This window comes from Prunus mume, linkage group LG5, assembly GCF_029339155.1.
Source record: "Prunus mume cultivar Tortuosa linkage group LG5, ASM2933915v1, whole genome shotgun sequence".
Lineage (NCBI taxonomy): Eukaryota > Viridiplantae > Streptophyta > Magnoliopsida > Rosales > Rosaceae > Prunus > Prunus mume.
In genome coordinates, this window is record NC_142702.1 from 21,215,367 (window position 1) to 21,230,462 (window position 15,096).

A 15,096-nucleotide genomic window follows, 5' to 3' on the forward strand; every position below is an offset into this window, starting at 1 on the left:
CCCAAATTCCAACATGTGAAGTTTAACATCCTAACACAAACGCAAGTAGTTTAAGGCCTCAGCCCAAATCATACCGCAATCCAAACGGGTTTTACCCCTGTTTTGACCATAACACATTTACACAACCCTCTCTTAGACAACCGGGAGTATGAACAATTAACTAATCATACCTCGGTTTCAATCGAGTTTCAGGACCAACGACAAGGTCAGAACCAAACTCAATAAAACAGCATAAGTAACATTTAGTCTGCGGCTGCACCTAGGTAAGACCCTAGGCTACCTACGTACCCATACTGAGGGATCAAGCCACACGTAGTTCTAAATTCAACATTCAACACTCCAACAATATCTAATCTTTTTCCTTTAATTAAAACTCATGAAGGACTTTAGACTCCTTATTATATCAAATTCAACAAGGCAACTCCTAAACACTTTATGATTTCCTTTCTTTTATCAATTCTTTCCGCGCAACCATACCCTATCCAAGGCGTATGTTGCCAAACATCACTCCCCAATCCGGAAACAAATCCACATATACCTATGTAATATACGTGTCCATATATATATATATATAAATATATATACATAACCACACCCATCTCTCACCATCATCATGTACCAGGGGAAAACAATCCAATTCAGGGATCGTTTGACTAGACCACATGGAGGAGTCCTCAACAACCATGTGGCTAGGGAACGAGCCGTCCAACTAGGGGACTAACTCTCAGCCAGCACGTACATCGAGACCCTCAAAGCTCGTGACGCTGAAATCCATCCCACGCTGCGGACTACCACCCCTCAGGGTCCACGAACCCCTTGCAAGGGCGTCCGAGTTCCAACATATCAAAACCATATCATAATTTTCTGGCATCCCACAGTTCCAGGATCTGTGACCAAGAAAGCCCACACGCCCGAAACACGGCACGTGTGTGTAGTAACCAGGGAAGGTACGTATGATGGTGGAGTTCGTAACCCTTATCACAATATTATAAAACGACAAGTTCAACAATTGAATATACTATACTCACATAATCCTTAAAACACTATAAATCGGAACATCCGGGGCTCCGATCCACGATCCGTGACATCCTACATGATCCTAGGAATGCCTAGATCAACATAATTTAAACTCAGGACCATCCAACGGTCCAAACCTAGCAAACCCGGATAACGCGCAAAATGCGATATCCGTTCGGGACTCTAACGGTATCCACATTCAAATCCGAGCACACCTACGCGCTCGTGACATCAAGGGGATCGCATTGGGACAAAAATGCCCTCACCAGATACTCACGCTACCGGTAGCGTGGGTGTCCAAAGCGATTAAGCTTGTCCGGAAAATCTCAAAATCTCGGCTCAAGACTCCTATCCTAGGTGTAACACCCTATTTGGAGCCACTTTTGTTCTTGGGCATACCCCAAAAACTGACCGGAAGTGGCCGGAATCTCATCCCGAAATTCGGCCGAACCCTAATTCGAAAATCAAGCTGCCCACACTCAAAATTGATGCAATCCTACCCAACCATCAGCTAGAGCATGGAAAATAGGTAGAAAAGCATACCTCACTCGTCAAATTTGGAGAAGAAATGAGGGAGAACGAGCGGTTGAAAAATCTGTGAAAACCGGCTCGTTTTTCTGCAGATTCCGGTGGCGTGGTGACGACGGCGGAAAATTGCCGGGTTTGACGGTGGGGCACGGCCGGTCAGTTTGGTACCGGTGCCGTGGCCTGTGGTGGCCGGAACCAGTGGTTGCACAAAAACTGATCGGGGAGAGGCTGCGCTCGCGGGAGAGAGAGAGAGCACGCGGAGGAGAGAGAGAGAAGTGAGGGCATTTCTGAATTTTATCAAAAATCCCTTTTTGAAATAATTACGATTGTGCCACTGAGTTTCATTTGATCGTAACTCTCTCGTTACAACTCTGATTCAAGCCCACTACGTGTCTACGGACTCATCTCGCCGTGCTCTACGTAACGGTACAATCAAAATTCCCAATTTCCTTCCCGATCAAAAGTCAACCTTAAACCTAATAAAATATTCTAGGGGCAAAATGGTCCTTTTATTTGAATAAATTAATATTCACCAATTTATTTAGGACCGGGTCGTTACATAAACTATTACCATGTAGAGTCAGCACGAACCTAACCTATCTGTGAGCTAAATAGAATTTACCAGGTTATCTTAATGAAGTAGACTGTTAGGTGTAATAGTGCAATATTGAAAGTTCAGTTTAGTAGCTACCAAACACAAAGGAAAATGTTATCATGAGATGCAAGGATTATGCTCCACTCACTCATGCCAAAGTTTTAAAACCATAGAAGACAAACAATTAGAATGTTGCGTCTGTCAAGAAAGAAATGCTTTAGCCGAGAAAGAGAATACTTAGATGATCCTCAAATTCAGGACTTGTCAAATTAAGGAGAGGTTCCGCATTAGCAAAAGTACCTGGGAAGGATCCAAATAACACTCCTGAGTAAATCAGCACTTTCCTTAGTGATAAGCACATAATCATTACGTTATTTACCCTATAAAATTTGTTTGCTACTAAGGATAAGTGATTGTTTATGCGTTTGTTGATCTCTTTTGGAGTCCTATTGAGGAGATACAACATTCTGACTAATGTGGGGTTGGCCATATTAGTGGATCCTCTTCTGCAGCTTTTTTTTTCGTTCTCTTAGTTTCCCCTTTTTCTGTTTAGTACACGCCTGTGAAACACCCACCCAGGATGCTACAAAAGGAATGACCTGGAGGTCTAGTGGAGCCTTGAGTAGATAATGCACACAACACTCCCAATTAATTTGAGATATCCCAATTTAGATACTTCAAAGGACTTTCTATCCGAATGGTTTTTTACATGCTAGTTCTTTATTTTCCCTTGATATGCAGGTTTCATTTTTTAAGCTCTTATATTTATTCTGTATGCAGGAAGACAGCACAATGATGCACGAGAATGAAAAACCTGGTGGAAATTCTTTGAAAAGAGTTAATTGTGGAACATTGTAATATAATAATTGAGCCAAGCTTTTGGGCTGTGCATCCAACAAGTCTTTATAGGGAATGCGAAGAGAGTGGTGGTTGGCCATCAAAGGAAAGACGGCTCCAGCAAGATAAAGAAAAAGGCAAGAAAGATAAAAAGCTTGATGGATGCTGCCAGCACTATAAAGCAAATTGTACAAACAAAGGCAAATGAGAAGATAATAAACAAATGAATGGCAATTGGATTGTGGGCTGGCAACGAGAATTGAACGGAGCTAATGCAAAGGAAGCTAATCCCACTCTCCTATAAATAGAGCATTCACTACTACAAAAAAGGCAAAAGACGACGGGAATTCACCGTCGTGTATTCGGTTTTCAAACCGTCGTGAAATCGACCGACATCTATTTGGGTGTCAAACTACGACGGCTTTTCACCGTCGTTGTTTATCTGTAACGACGACGATTTTTAAAGAAAATCGTCGTTGTTTAGAGGTAAAGATCGTTAATTATAGGAGAAAAGACGACTATTTTTAATAAAACCGTCGTGTATTGTATGTAAAGAGGACGATTTTTTATGAAAACCGTCATGGATTGTTTATAAAGACGACGGTTGTTTCATAAACCGTCATTTTTACATTCAATAGACGACCTTTTTTAAAAAGGTCATCTTTACTTAACAATAGACGACCCTTTCAAAAAAAAAACTGTCATCTTTACATATAATAGACGACCCTTTTAAAAAAAAAACCGTCATCTTTACTTCTTAATAGATGACGGTTTTTATAAAAAGCGTCATCTTTACATATAATAGACGACGATTTGTATAAAAATCGTCATCTTTACATATAATAGGCGACGGTTTTTTTATATAAAAGCGTTATCTTTACATATAATAGACGACGGTTTTTATAAAAAGCGTCATCTTTACATATAATAGACGACGGTTTTTATAAAAAGCGTCATCTTTACATATAATAGACGACGGTTTTTATAAAAAGCGTCATTTTTACATATAATAGACGACGGTTTGTATAAAACTCGTCATCTTTACATATAATAGACGACCCTTTTTATAAAAATCGTCATCTTTACCTATAATAGACGACCCTTTTTTATAAAAACCGTGGTTAATTATCTGTAAAGACCATGATTTATTATAAAAACCGTTGTCTAATAAGTTTCCAAACTGCTACATTTTAGTTCTTTTCGATTTCATATGATGCTATACAACGATTTTAACTAGAAAACCAACCATAATGCTTTATTAATGAATATATACACTCAAAAATAGTTTCTTTCATAAATAGTTTATTACATAGTTAATCAATATTTATTCTACAACAAACATAATTCCTAACAAGACCTACGTACTCCTAATCCAAGCATTCCTCATCCAAACATACAAATGATGCACAACTGAAGTCCCCTCCATCATCCCTGTAAATAAATCAAAATGACAAAGAGAGAAAAAAAAAGAAGCTAAGATTATAAATATAAAAAATTAGGTGGAAGATAAATTTTACCATTGGTCCATATTTCCATTGAAAACTTGTAAAATGAGCATAAAAAAGACCATCGAGAACCTGGAAATTTTCAACAACAAAAAAACATACGACTCACATAGAAAACCCCAAAAGAAAAAGTTATAAATCTGCAAGCTTCCTCCTCATCTCCTGATAACCAAATCAGAAAATCTAAAAAGAAACCAGAAATAAAATAAAAAAATATGTAAACAAACCAGACAAATCAAGAGAGACAAAATCTAAAATTAGGGAAACAAAGAACATACCATAAACGCAAAGAGACTAATCCAAAATTCACTAGCAAGATATAGAAGGGTATTAAGAGATTAGGTGACTTTCAAATCAAACATTTCAACCAGCTTTGATTCTCAAATATAGAACATCTTATGGATCTGCAAAGACTTCAATCTCTCAACTCCTTCATTGATATCGATTTTTTGATGATTTTGTAAAGAGTTTCATGAGGGTGTTTTAGAGAGTGCAGGAGGGTTTCAAGGAGGGAAAGATAAGGTTTTCAGAGACGGGGGAAAATCTGAAAATTTGTCAAGCGCGAATTCACCAAGTAGCCTTTTTTTAGAGTGTTTTAAAAGACGATGCTTGTTAATGAGAGATAAGGTTTTCAAAGACGGGTGAAAATTTGAAAATTTGTCGAGCGCGAATTCACTTAAGTGGCCATTTTTTAGCGTGTTTTAAAAGACGACACTTTTTTTAAAAAAAATTGTTATCTTTACATATAATAGACAACGGTTTTTATAAAAAGCATCATCTTCACATATAATAGACGACGGTTTTTTTATAAAAAGCGTCATTTTTACTTCATAATAGACGACCCTTTTTTAAACAAACCATCATCTTTACATATAATAGACGACACTAGTGGATACCACAAAATCTTATGTTAAATTTAACGAAAGTATAAATAAACTCTTAATTGTTAGTGAATATATTGTTTTGATGGCATACACATTTTAAGAAACTAGTTTCAACGATCCAACCGTCCAACTTGTTTGTTTATACTTCAAGATCATATACGCCAAAAATCGAAAAAATAAACATTCAGAGATCAAGTAACGGGACAAAAAAATTCGACGGTTATAAATGAAAAATCATGATTTAACGGTTATTTTAACTCCGATTTTGATGATTTTTTACCACTACTCTCCTTGACCCTATATGAATACAATGACTGAATTTGATCTTCAATTTAAAATATTTACACTAGTGGATACCACAAAATCTTATGTTATATTTAACAAAAGTATAAATAAACTCTTAATTGTTAGTGAATATATTTTTTTGATGGCATACGCATTTTAAGAAACTAGTTTCAACGATCAAACCATTAAACTTGTTTGTTTATACTTTGAGATCATATACGCCAAAAATCGGAAAAAATAAACATTCAGAGATCAAGTAACGGGACAAAAAATTTCGACGGTTATGAATGAAAAATCATGATTTAACGGTTATTTTAACTCCGATTTTGATGATTTTTTACCGCTACACTCCTTGACCCTAGATGAATACAATGATTGAATTTGATCTTCAATTTAAAATATTTACACTAGTGGATACCACAAAATCTTATGTTATATTTAACGAAAGTATAAATAAACTCTTAATTGTTAGTGAATATATTGTTTTGATGGCATACACATTCTAAGAAACTAGTTTCAATGATCCAACCGTCAAACTTGTTTTTTTATACTTCGAGATCATATACACCAAAAATCGAAAAAAATAAACATTTAGAGATCAAGTAACGGGACAAAAATTTTCGACGGTCATAAATGAAAAATTATGATTTAACGGTTATTTTAACTCCGATTTTGATGATTTTTTACTGCTACACTCCTTGACCCTATATGAATACAATGATTGAATTTGATCTTCAATTTAAAATATTTATACTAGTGGATACCACAAAATCTTATGTTATATTTAACGAAAGTATAAATAAACTCTTAATTGTTAGTGAATATATTGTTTTGATGGCATACGCATTCTAAGAAACTAGTTTCGATGATCCAACCGTCAAACTTGTTTGTTTATACTTCAAGATCATATACACCAAAAATCGAAAAAAATAAACATTCAGAGATCAAGTAATGGGACAAAAAATTTCGAAGGTTATAAATGAAAAATCATAATTTAACGGTTATTTTAACAAACCATCATCTTTACATATAATAGACGACCTTTTTTTATATAAAAAGCGTCATTTTTACATATAATAGACGACCCTTTTTTTTTATAAAAAGCGTCATCTTTATATATAATAGATGACCATTTTTTTTAAAAACGGTCATCTTTACTTCATAATAGATGACGGTTTTTTATAAAAAGCGTCATCTTTACATATAATAGACGACGGTTTTTATAAAAACCGACATCTTTACATATAATAGACGACGGTTTTTATAAAAACGTCATCTTTACATATAATAGACGGACGGTTTGTATAAAAATCGTCATCTTTACATATAATAAAAGACGGTTTTTAATAAAAAGCGTCATCTTTACATATAATAGAAGACGGTTTTATAAAAAGCGTCATCTTTACATATAATAGATGACGGTTTGTATAAAAATCGTCATCTTTACATATAATAGACGACGGTTTTTTTTATAAAAATTGTCATCTTTACATATAATAGACGACGATTTGTATAAAAATCGTCATCTTTACATATAATATACGACCTATTTGTAATAAAAACCGTCATATTTACTTCATAATAGATGACCCTTTTTTAAACAAATCATCATCTTTCCATAAAATAGACAACCCTTTTTTAAACAAACCATCATCTTTACATATAATAGACGACTTTTAATAAAAAAAACTGTCATCTTTAAATATAATAGACGACAGTTCTTTCAAAACAACCATGTCTTTACCAAGAAAAGGACATTTGATTTTTAAAAGACGACGCTTGTTATACCTGCTGTCGTTGTTTTTTGGTCAGATTTTTACTATGAAGAAAACCTTTTTAATAAGACGACGCTTTTTTATTTGTGTGCGTCGTTATAAAAAAATATTCAATAGTACCTCCGTTTTTTAGTTGTTTAAGTCACTTATCCACGACGGTTTTTTGTTACCGTCGTCTTTTTAAATACAACGACGGTTTTTTCTTCTACCGTCGTCCTTTTTTGGTCGTCTTTTTCACTTTTTGTAGTAGTGATTGCAACTTAGTTCAAAGACACCAGGAGCTCCACACTTCATGAGCTCTCTCTCCTTTCCCCATCTCGATATAGTTTTAATTTCTGTTTTAGTTTTTATGGGGAACTAACTCCCTAACTAAGGTTAGGGAGAAGCTTTCAGTAATTTATTTAGTTTGATCCGAATTTAAGCTTAATGTAAATTATTTATGGTTGTTCAAATAATATTGGTAGTTTATCTCTTTATTTAATTGATGAGTGTTTTCAAACTATTCATAGGTTCACTCACGCTTTTCTTATAGTTTGGTAAAAACATTCATGCTTTTGAGTGAGGAGTGAACTATTAGAATAAGTTAAGATTATTTTTTGATAGTTTGTCACCAAATGGTATAGGTTATGCTTAAAATATTTCTCAAGAAAGATAAAAAAAAAGGTTTTAAATATTTGAACTACTACTTTTAGGAATCATCTTTTATGGATAAAATTAATATGAATTGTATGTTTACGTTGAAAGTGGAACCCAATGTGTAATAACCCAAACCTTAATTAATATTTAATGATTAAACTATTAGGAGGAAAGGACAAATTTGCCCTTGGATTATTTTATTGAAGGAAGAAGTTGACTTTTTGACCGAGAAAGAATTTGACAATTCCACACACTGTTGCGTAGAGCGCGACAAAATGAGTCCGTAGACACGAAGTGGGCTCGAATCGGAGTTATAACGAAGAAAATACGGTCAAAATACATAGAGGGCCAAAATGGTAATTTTCACAACCAGATTTTTTAAAACTCTCCTTTCTCTCTCCTGTCGCGCAGAACCCTCCTCCCCTTCGAATTTTGCTCCACCGTCACCTTCAAACCTCCATAACCACCGCCACCCTCCACTCCAACCAACGAGACCGGACCCAATCGAACCACCACCGCTTCCTCTTCCTCTCTGACTGGTCTTTTCCCTTGGAACCGCGGTTTCGCCGGAAAACGTCCGAGAACGCGTCGGTTTTGGCAAAATTTCCAACCTTCGTTCTCCGTCCTTCGGCCACCAAATCAGACGATCAAGGTATGGATTCTTGCCTATTTTTCGAGACTTAGCTGCTGGTTGGGTAGGATTTTAGAATTTTCTAGCGTAGATACCTTGATTTTCAATATAGGTTTCAGCCAGTTTTGAGGGTACAATTTCGGCCACTTCCGGCCAGTTTTTGGGGTAGGCCCAAGAACAAAAATGGCTCCAAATCGTGTTGTGAACCTAGGGTAGGAAGCTAGGCTAGCAATTTTGAAGTTCTCCGGTCACCGGAATTGATCAAGCCACCCAAGCTCTGCCGGCGCATGTGAAGTTTGGTGGGGACCACATTCAGTCTTAGAATGATCCTCGTGCCATCACGAATGCGTAGAAATTCGCGGATCTCAATTCGGACGATGTTTGTACCCCGAACGGATCTCGCATAGCGTGTGATTTCCGGGTTCAATACAGTGGAACCGTTGGATCGTAATCCTTTTCAGATAGGTTGAACCAGATAATTCCAGGACCATGTAAGAATCGACGAATTGTGAATCGGAGTCTCGGATACTTCGAAATTGCGAACTTTAGGGTTAAGGGTTTAAGAACCGCTTGATCGTGTGATCATGACCAATCTAACCGTCCGATCGAAACCAGACTCATGGGACTTGTGTCCTAGGTTCAAAGGAACTTTAATGTGGGCGTAGGGATAACTTTAATTTGATGCACGCACTTTTAGGAGCCGGGGATTAGGGTTTTTATATTATTATTTCTATTGAGTAAGTATATTAATATATATCATTATGGTAATTGAATCAGGCACCCGGGCACCAGGTGACCCTTGAAGGACCTTTAAAAGGTCCATGAGCTCAGACCAGCTGTGAGTGGGCTCTTTGTTTTTATAAATGAATTTAAACAATTCAGTTATAGTATTTGATCTGGAATAAGTTTTATTCAAAGATTAGTGTTTTATAAGCTGTTATATGCTTTTAAATATTTTGTTTTGCATGCTGTTGAGTGGAATATCCTTTAAGGATATAGGGAAAGAGAATTTTAGCTAAATATCAGATAAATGGCAGCAGAGTTCCAAATTTTAACAGAAATTCAGTTATTTATCAGATCTTTCAGAAACTTTATATTTTTCCTTAAGCCACCTTAGGTACCCAAATATTAATATATTGTCTTCGGATATGACGATGTCCACGGACATCCAGGTTGCCTTCGGTAAATATGTTGCCTTCGGATTTTACTGGTTGCCTTAGGTTTAGTCAGCATGCTTGACAGTTGCCCCATGAGTTCTATGGTACCCGGACTCGTGGGAGCGAGGAATGAGGATCAGGCAGACTATGGTTCCCTGAATCCTGCGAGGTTGCGGCTCGGGTTGACCTTGTGTCATCGAGACCTGCGAGGGGAATTGACGGATTATCAGGATTTGATGGAAATAAAGGGGTACACGTAGGTGGTAGTTTTAAACTGATTTCAATATTTTTAAGAGATTAATGTTGACCATGAGTATGATTGGTACATATAATATATATATATATATATTTGAATGCATTGCTTTCAGTACGTATATAATGAAGAGAATGATTTAGTTTTGTATAACTGTTTTTACAGTGGGGTTAGTATGTTCTTATGTATTTTTTGAACTTTGTTTTGGGTCCACTCACCTTTTATTGTTTTGCGCCCCCAGCCGTAGGCGTGCATCCGAAAGCCACCACAGGGCAGTTTCCACTTCCTGTATCTCTTCAACTTGGTGTAGGGTTCTTGACCCTCCAAATGTTTCTTCTTCTTGTAAACTAATCTGTATAGATGCTCTGATATTGCCCTTAGACTCGAACTTTACTGTTGATTGTATATATATATGCATGCTGGAAGTTGGATTGTATATATATGCTTGTTCGACAGGTGTAAATTTTGGGAAATGAACAAATTACAGGGGAGATTGTCGAATTTTTGACAGAAGTCGAACTTGCAAGAAGTTTAGATTTTATCCAAGAAGGGCAATTAGGTCATTTGTGCTCGGCGCTCGCCAGGTGTCGATCATGCATAGGGTTCGGCTTGAATTCCAAAGTGGAATTTGGGTCTGGTCCTGTCATAATGCCTTAGTGTTTTAATCAATTAAATTTTCTTTAAATCAAATCTTGCTTAAATCTACTTCTTAATCACAATTGTTCTTTTTCAACTATGTTATCCTCTTTCACCGCTCTCTGTGGATACGACACTCGGACTTTCGAGCTACAATGCTATACGACACATTCGCTTGGGTTTTGCAAAGTGGTACTAACACTTAGCAGTTAGAGCAAGTCCAGACAAATCTTCTAAAACTAGAGTCTAATTGTGAACTCTTTCAATGACATGAATGGCCAAGTAAATGATTTAAAAGCGAAATTTAGTAAAAAAAAACCCAAAAGAAACAAGCTCTTCTCAAAAACACCCAAAATATTTTCAAAATGGCAGAAAAATCCCTTATCTTAAGCACCAAATACATGCATATCCTAGGCCCTTCTCTCCTCCGTCAAAGACCAAAGCAACATGTGAAGCCTTGTCTTTTTTCCAACAGCAGTAACAGTGTCGAGCAATAAGCGCGATATGATGTCATCAGACAGCAACAGTGCAGCAACCCATATTTTTACGAGCTTTGTTTGTTTAGGCATGTGAATAATTTGAAATAGTCATGTGAATTCGTTGGCTTGTATAGTGTGTACATGTGAAGTTCATATGAAACTTCAGAGAGAAATAGAGAGTATCAAATAAAGAAGAACTCCTCTTCTCATCGTTAGCGAAAGAATATAGGTCGGTGAAAATGGTGTATATAGTTTGTAAATCCGAACAAAGAAGGACAACACCAGGGAAGAAAAAATCTCAGTACTTCCTCCTTTAGTTTTAATCAATAAAACTCCATTTGTTCATATACTTTTTCTTATTATTCTCTTATTCCGACCACTGTTAATATCTCTTACCACTATTAATATCCAGTGATAACAGTAGTTTCAGCAATATAAGCAATTAAGTAAGTCTTTTTCTCTTTTATTTCTGGTTTTCTTAGTAGACTTCTTGTCCAAAACAGGGAAACACTTTTCATAATTATGTTATTATCCTGCTAAACTGACGATCAATACTTTGTTTGAGCACTTGGTCATGCTTGATATTTTCCATAACAATAATTAGATGTCTGTCAGGGAACCTCTGAGTTCAGAGGGCCTCTGAGTTCTGCTCCATAACCCTTTAAGTTGGCATTTTTGCAGTTCCATGTTCTAGGCAAGGTGTCTAGTTGTTATGTTGGCCTTTAGAAATCTTGACCGAAATCCGCTTTCATAATGGTATCAGAGCTTTAGTTTAGCACCTTAATAATATAGTTATACCAGTAAAGTACCTTGAGGATAGAAGTCAATCAACACAACTGATAAAAACCAGTGTTTTATAACTTGTTAAAATTTTGTTAAGAACAGTAAACAATTTACATGTTTGGCCCTTGGTAGACACCTATTAGAATAAAAGAAAGGTTGCAAGAATTAAAGAAACAGAAAGCAGAATACCAAAAATAAATTATGAATTTAGAAGAATTTATAAAATCACCAGAAGTAGACAATTATCCTAGAAGAAAATTAGAAGTGCATAATAGCATAACAAGAAATCAGTATCATTTAGAAGTCTATAAAGAATCCATAGAAGCGTTCTAGGAGCATTTAGGCATCTTAAAAGAAAAAGGTAGACTTAGATAAATTTTATGATAGAATACCTCAATTTAGAAATTAGTGAACAAAAAAAAAAAAAAAATTAACTCTAGATAATAATACATTAGTTTGTTATTTTCCACAAAAAGAACATAAACATCTATTACATAGCAGTAACAGTCTCTTAGAAAATAGTATTATTGACATTTTAATTAGTCAAGCAGAAAGTGTAAAATTTGAACATAATAAAAATAATAGAATAATTCAATAGTTACTAGAATATTTTCAGAAAAATTCCTTAAAAAAATTAGACAAAACTTAGACTATATAACATCTCAATTAGAAGATAAAAATAGGAATATCTTAAGATTTCCTAGTAAGAAAGAAATCAAAGAACTCATAGATCTTATAGATAGTAAGCCAAAACAAATAGAACTCCAGTCATTAGAAATTATTGAGCAATTAAAATTAGAAGTGCAAAAAATACAATTAGTACAAAAAACATTAACTGAACAAGTAGAAAAGTTACATAGTAAAATAGATAGACTTTTAGTTTAATGTCATATTTTAAAATTAATAGTAAATATATCAAAGCATTAGAAGAAGTTGGTCAACTAGATAAGAAACCAGTAGGTCTTACAGAATTTACAACATCTGTAGTAAGTAGTAATATCCCTATTAGACAAAATAATTTAATTATCCAATTAATTTTAAATTTAGCTGAAAAAGTAGATCAATTAGAAGAACAAATAACAGAAATTAATCAAGTAGTACACAATACCACTTCTACACTACCTAAAAGACTTAGTTGATAAATTAGAAAATTTAACCTTAGGAAATAATCCTCATAGAAGAAAAGTAGAATAAATCCATTTGATAATAGTAAATGGAACTCTTTAGAAGAAAAGGAAAAGAAATAGTTAGAACATAAGATATATACCCGAGTGAACAAGAAGCACAAGAATTCCTTAGAAAAGGCTTTCAGAAATCTTAGAAAAATAAATATAATTTATATCAATTAGGAAGATTCGAAAATAGGCATAGTATTGTAAGTAGCATCAGTCAACATGAAGTAAGCTGTATAGATAAAGAAGTAACTCTTAATTTACTTAGTAACACAGCAACAGAACACCTTAAAAAATCACACTATCAATAAATTCATAGGGCTGCACATTTAAACCAAAAACCCGACCGAATTGGCCGAACCGGACCGATTTTGGCGGTTTGGTCCAGTTTTTTAATTAAAATTATTAAAATCGGCATAAACCCGAACCGGTTTGAATTTTTTTAAACTGGCGAAACTCGAACCGCACCGATTCCATGCAAATTGCCTAAAAATTCAGACTATATGCACTCATGAGGAATCGAACTCTGGTCAGAGTTACACACAAAGCCCAAATACCACTGGACTGATGTGCCTTCTTGTGCAATGTGTGTATAATTGTATTATTTATTACAATCTAAATATTTTTTTTTTTAAAGTTAGGGTTTTCCCTGCCCCACACACTCCTTTTCTTTTTCTTTTCTCCCATCCCAGCCGACATCCCCTTCTTTCTTCTCCTCTCTCTCTCTCTCTCTCTCTCTCTCTCTCTCCATCTTTTTTTTCTTTCCTCTTCCTCCCGCCACTGCATCTTCTTCTTCTTTATTATTATTATTATTTTTTGGTAAATAGCTGCATCTTCTTCGTCTTTCTCTCCATCTTCTTCTTTCCTTCTTCTTCCTCCCCATACACTCAACCACGAAGTGGTCCTCAAGCTGCTGGCTGTATCTTCTTCTTCTTCTTTCCCTCTTCTCTCCATCTTCTTCTTCTTTTCTTCTTCTTCCTCCCCATACCCTCAACCAGGAAGTGGTCCTCAATCTCAGTTCAATCCGCTGCCATCGATGCTCGCCGAACCAAACCAAACCGCACCGACTTCTCGGCGTGCCGATTGTAGTCAGTCTTGCATCAACTTCGCGGCGGCGGTCTCCAAAATAGGTGCGCCGATGACCTCCGGTTCGGTGGTCGGCAACTCCTCCAAGACACGGTTATCGAACCGCGAACAGCCCTACAAATTCATATAGGAACAATTATGATAGGAATAGCTGGACTCACTAGAGCACAAGTAGGAACTAAAGCACTAGTATACATATATGATGACAGATGGGATAACCATCAGCAAGCAGCTATAGCCACAACAGAAGTAGATCTTAGCACAAACTTAGCAGTCATAGGATGTATTCCTAATTATATCATGAATATTAGAGAATTTAGTAAACATATTAAAATTAGCATAAGAACAAAAAATTATAATATGAAAGGTGAATACAAAAATTTAAGCATTAGTCTTATGTATGTAGGAAAAATTTCAGATAGTTATAATTATAAATTTAATGTATAATTTCAAAATTTGGTACAAACTTTTGGTAGTAAACATGTTAATATGATAGAGGCAAAACTAGTTGATAATAGTTTTTTAGAAGGAACAGAATGGATTTTACCCAACCTACAAGTAACAAAAAATAAACAACCTGATAAAGCACAAATTTTTGAACATCGTATAGGTGAAGCAGTAGTAAGATTTACTAATTATAAACAAATAAATGACATAGAAGATTTAGAATGTGAATTAGAAGAAGAAATACATATGGCATTTGATAACTTAGAAATAAATATGATTGAGCATAATTTTGATAATATAGTTTATAAACTCATAGATGACATAGATAATTTAGATGAAGAAGAATATATAGAAAAATATAAAACTTATGATTTAGGATTACATAGATTA